Genomic DNA, 6,105 nt, shown 5'->3' on the forward strand with positions numbered 1-6,105 from the left:
ACAGCCTCATTTGAGATTGTCTTGCCAAACCTTGGCAGAGGTTTGCCATTTCCTTCTTCAACACATTACAGATTTGCCCAGGTTCACATAAGCTAGGAATTATGAGAGACTGGATTTGAACTCAGGAAGATAAGTCTTCCTGACTCTATCCACTGCACCACTCAGTCAGTCCACGCCCACCCCCAGGATATATTATTAGATGATCTCTAAATAAATATCTATGTTGGCATCTTAAGCCCTACCACCTTATAAGCATCTTGAAGGGCATATCTAGGAGTATGGTGAAGAGGATAGAGTTTTACATTTTGCACAGAGTGTTGAGCTTGGAGTCAGGAAGGCTCATCTTTCTGAGTTCAAATCTGACATCTGACACCTTTTAGTTATGTGACCTGGGGCAAGTCACTTCATCTGGTTTGCCTCAGTTTCCTTATCTATAAAATGAGCTGGAGAAGCAAATGGCAAACCACTCCAGGATTTTTGCTAACCCAAATGGAGTCACAAAGAATTGACCATGATTGATACAATTAGAAAACAACATCTAATTGCCTATCATAATATTGTGTCAGATATGGAATTTGAACCCCCTTTTCTGGTCTCAGAGGTCAAATCTCTGTACTCTACTTGATGCTACCTTTTGATACTTAATGTTGCCGATATTGCATTTTATTGTGTGTTGTTTGGATGACTTGGTGAAAACCTAGATATTCAAGTGGAGAGTAATGAGAAGCTGTCTTCTCTTCCTCCTTTCTGTCCCAGCCCCAATACGAAAGGGATGAGGACATAGATTTACTTCATTCAGTGGGTATATTGACTATTGGATAAGACACAAGTCAAACTCCTATCTAGCTGCAACTGTTCAAGTCTCAAATTCACGATTTTATGTTATTCTACAGTTTACAAAGCACTTAGCTGATACTTCCCCCCCTTCTAGGTTGGTAGAGCAAATGTTACTATTCCTTAGTTTGCTGATCAAAAGTAAAAAGGAGCATTTTACTTGCACACGCCATGTATTAGAAAGAGTCAAAACTGAGACTAGAGTTTTCCTAGCCTCATCTAGAGCTCTTTCTTTCTCTCTACCATGGTTAGGAACTTACATAGTGATGAATAAACACTCCATCTCCTCTTCCCTCCCATTCCCACTTCCTACGCCCCGTCCTTTCTTCTTGCCAAACCTTGCCTCCCTCAATCAGAAAGTCTTCTAGTCATTGTTATGGAAAGAGCCCTATTTTGGTAGTCCAAAAGCCTGGGTTCAAATTCCAACTCAACCACTTTAATCCCGTGATATTGACAAGTCCTGTCCCTTCTATGGACTTCAGTTTCCTCAGCTACGAAATGATGTGATTGAAACAAATGTTCCCTAACTTCTCTTCTAGCTCTAATATGTCATGATTCTGAAACAAAAGTTAGAATCAGTGTTTCAGACAAACAGAAGCAAAGGTGAACAATGGGTAAGTAGTAAGGGTGGTGAATCTCATCTTAATAATTAGTTGTAAACTCTTGAGGTCAGGGACCTTCTCCTTCTGTCTCCATCCCTTCCCCTTCTGCTCCATCCCTTCCCCATCACTCAGTGCTTAGCATAGTGTTGAGAACTTCTTAGCAGCTCATTGAGGATTCACAGAACCATAGAACTAGAGATGAAAGGTTCTTACAGTACATCTAGTCCAACTCTCTCATTTTACACATGAGGAAATTGAATCCAAGAGAGTTAAAATATTCAGAGTGTGAAAGGTTCCCTAAGTTCATTTCCTTGCTCTTGGTCAGGGGCTGAGGCTCCAGTTCAACAGACTTGGGAAGAAGAAGAAAGACAAAGGTGGAGCTCTCCTCCCAAGGGAGGGGGTTTCCTCTATATACCACAAGTCAATTCTGTCCCTACCAGACAAAACTAACATCAATCCTATCCAGATCCCTTCCCCCGCCCTGGGCCCCAAAGCCTTTTCAGTCAGACAGGTTAAGTATAGTCATGTTCTGAGACCTTTATTTCAGTCCCATCAAAGAGGTTTCTGATGCCATTCCAGTAAGGAAAATTAAAAGTGTGCAGAGCCACACCAAAATCCCCAGCCAAGGTTTAAATAGCAGCACTAATGAGCATGTTTGCTGGTGAGGATGAGGCTTCCTCTTGCCCTTTCCATTTCTGGTGGCAGCAGAGTCTTCTACAACAGGCTGCCTGGGCTCTGTTGGTGATATTGGTCAACTCATTCTCTTTGGGCTTTGTTCAAAGGTACAAAGCAGACAGGCAGAAAGGAACAGGAAATCTTTGGCTTGGGGGAGTTTTTTTTTAACCAATCTAGAAAACAAAATGAGAATTGACTTTATTCATATTTCCTAATCCCTCTCCTTTGGCTGTTATTCAGTCATTCCTGACTCTATCTGACTCCATTTGGGATTTTCATGGCAAAGATATTGGAGAGGTTTGCCATTTTCTTTTTCAGCTCATTCTACAGATGGTAAAATTGAGATAAGACAGAGTTAAGTGACTTTCCTGGGGTCACACAGTAAGTGTCTAAGGCCAAATTTGAACTCATGTCTTCCTGTCTCTAGGCCTAGAGACCCACCCAGCTTCCCTGCTCCTCTTTACTCTTTAACTCAATGAAATTATAAAATAATAAACTAACAATGCAGGAAGGAACATTAGAAATCATCTGCCCTAATGAAGTATGGCACCTAACTCCACTCTACCACTTGCTAAGGGAAAAAATAATTAAATCACTATTAACATCACTATTGATCAAGTATGTCACCATTTATTGTTCTATTTGTCTATACCAAAGCTCTCTTCCTTCTGTGGCTACCTGAGAAATATTTTACTAATTCCCCTTCACCCTCTAATTTAATCTCCATGAGGGCAAGGACTGAATTGATTTTATAATTGTATCCATAATATCTAGCATTTTGACCGGAATATAGCAGGCACTTCTGATTGCTTGTTAATTGTTGACTGATTTTCATTTTATAGATGATGAAATAACCTCAGAGAGCTTAAGTGACTTGACAAATATCAACCAATCAGAACTCTCCTCCTAATTTCCCTATTTCTACTGAATGTATTATCATCTTTGAAGCTACTCTAGCTCATAAACTCAGTTATCTTTGACCCTCCACACTCCCTTTCCCACCAAGTGCAATATTTCTAAATCCTGTAGATTCTACCTCAAGAATATCTTTTATGTTCATCCCCTCCTTTCTACTTTAGTAGAAGTCTCCTGGTCTACTAAATGCGAAATTTTTTTTCCTGGACTGTTGTCATAGCTTCCTAATTGGTCTCTTCCCCCCAAATGATCTTCATAAAGCACAAATCTGGCAATGTTATTTCCTAATCAAAAAGCTTAATAGGATATTACACACCTGGAACACTTTCTCATTTGCATATTGCTCAAGTTCAAGACCCTCTATGGTTTCAGTCATGATGACCCAGGATTAGTGAGTCTTCGCATTGACTGAGGAGCCAGAAGGACTGATGATTCATTAGCAACAGAACCAGAACTGGGTGTGCATACAACAGGATCAAATAATCTCTCACTCTCTTCCTTGGTGTTTTGTTTTGTTTTATTTTGCTTTTAGTGATGATTGCTTTGAGCTATTAGTAAGTGAGGGAAGTTGTACACTTCCCCAACCAGCCAATGGCACCTAAGTTTCCTGATCTTGGGCAAATGAACCCAGGGAGATCCATCAAAATCTTCAAAGAAATCTTACTGACAGGCAAAATCAGTAGCAGTCATAATGAGACTGGTGAGGAGAGGGAGAAGGAGATAAGTAGTAAGACTGACCCAGCTCCTCTCAGCCAAAATATTACATTCTGCTAATCCAAATAAATGATCCAGAAGCAAATTGGTGGGAACTCTAAAGAGAGAAAAGGACTCCCAGGACCTGGAGTCTCCAGGTATTCCTTGACCCTGAATGTTTCATACATATGCATCTCATTACTTTTATACTTTTAAGTTTGAGCCCATTCTCCCCAAGCACCTCACTGCAAAGGAGTAGGTTTACCCTCTATTTTGGAAGAATATATTTCAATTCTATTCTTGATAAAACTTGATATTCCTTATTACACTTTCTATCTTTCTTCCAGATTGGATTCAACTTTATATCAGTTTCTTCCTTATTTCTCCCATCTCCTTGCTTTCATATAACTGTATCATCATGTCTAGAATGATAGAGCACCAGCCCTGGAGTCAGGAGTAGCTGAGTTCAAATCCGGACTCAGACACTTAATAATTACCTAGCCGTGTGGCCTTGGGCATGCCATGTAACCCCCTTGCCTTGCAAAAAACTAAAAAAAAAGGAATTATCTAACAGTGAGAAGAGGAAAGGGATAAAATTCAGATAGTAGATTGGGAGCAGACTCAGATTTCAGAAAATTATCCATTAATCATTAATTGTATCTCTCCTCCCCTTTAAGAGTTTCAAACTGTGATAATGATTTACTATTGTAGGATGAGATCCAGTCACTCAATGTTTGGGGTACTGATATTGGAATTATTATCAAGTGAGTGAAGCAGAATGGAGCTTTGGGGGGAAAAGAGTATGTATTGGGCTTGTGTTTATATCAGTGCCCATGCATGATATGAAGGTGTAGTTACTTTGGGAACCCCTAAAATAAAACTCAAGTTTAACCTCATAGATTTATTAATGAGGAAACTGAAACCCAAAGAGGTTAAATGACTGGCTCAGGGTCTTGAATATGGGAGTATGGGAAAAGGGAGATACTGGGATTGGGAAAAGCTGGTATACTTCACTGGGGCTTTGATCCCTTAGAATGTAATGTCAGTGGTTTGAATTCAGTCCTGGTGTCCTTGTACAGAGCAACATCAGCACTTTGAGGACTGTGATGACAGGTCCCTAACAGATGTAGATATTTCATTGGCAGACTTTTGAAATCCCAGGAATCTCTGTACAGGAACAAGTAACATTGGAGAGAAGGCCACTGGATCTAGAGCATAATATTTCAATGTTCCTTAGTCACTTAGAAAGAAAATTAAGTACTTTTTTATGTGCCAGGCACCCAGAACAGTGTCTCAAAATAATAGAAGCTTGATAAATATTTACTGAAGCCAATTTCAATGAATTTCAATAATATTTAATAATGCAATTGTTTCAATATGGGTATTCTTACACAAATATGGCATTTTTCCTTTAATGTCACACTTGTATAATAATTATTGAGATTTGTTTCAGCCTTTAAGGTTTGCAAATTTTTACATGTGTTATTTCTTTTTTTTTTCTTTAGTTTTTGCAAGGCAATGGGGTTAAGTGGCTTGCCCAAGGCCACACGGCTAGGTAATTATTAAGTGTCTGAGGCCGGATTTGAATTCAGGTACTCCTGACTCCAAGGCCAGTGCTCTATCCACTATGCCACCTAGCCGCCCCTTACACGTGTTATTTCAATGAAGTAGGTACAACAGATTTTATTATTCTTATTTCATCATGACTCAGAGAAATTAAATGACTTGTTTCATGGTCATATAATAATATGTAAACATCAGTGACTGGAATCAAACTTGGATCTCTCAAGTCCACTGCTCATGCCACTATACCATGCCGCTAAGAACTGACCAGATATTAGAAGGAAATAAATATGCAGCTTGCCAACTAATGTTAATCTAAAGACTTACTGTTCAAACAGGCAGCCATGATCCAACCTCATTATTATAATTCCCAGTCCTCCATCCTATCAGGGAATATCTTGATTTAACATTCTACTTGAAACTCTGAGTTTCTATATGTATTTATATAAGGACACCAATTTATTCAGTATTTTTATGTGCTGACACCTAATTAAGAATTGAGGTCAACTAAGCAATTAGCCTTGAAATTTAAATAGAAACAGAACCACAATTCATGATTCTGCTAATTGTTCTTACCAGCTGTGGAGATTAGGCAGCATTATATCATATACTTGTGGTCTACAAGACATGGAAGATGTATTCTCACTATCAAAGGTTGATTGCCCTTTTCTCTTTGATTTATCCTTTCTTCACCAGCTCCGGTTTGTAAACTCAGAGTTTCTAAACTCAGAGTTCTAAATTTCCACTATTTGGTTATTTTTAGCACAAATGATTAATGTAATTACAATGATTGATAGAGAATCAACTACTAAGGAATAAAAGT

Source organism: Macrotis lagotis, chromosome 1 (assembly GCF_037893015.1).
Source record: "Macrotis lagotis isolate mMagLag1 chromosome 1, bilby.v1.9.chrom.fasta, whole genome shotgun sequence".
Classification (NCBI taxonomy): Eukaryota; Metazoa; Chordata; class Mammalia; order Peramelemorphia; family Peramelidae; genus Macrotis; species Macrotis lagotis.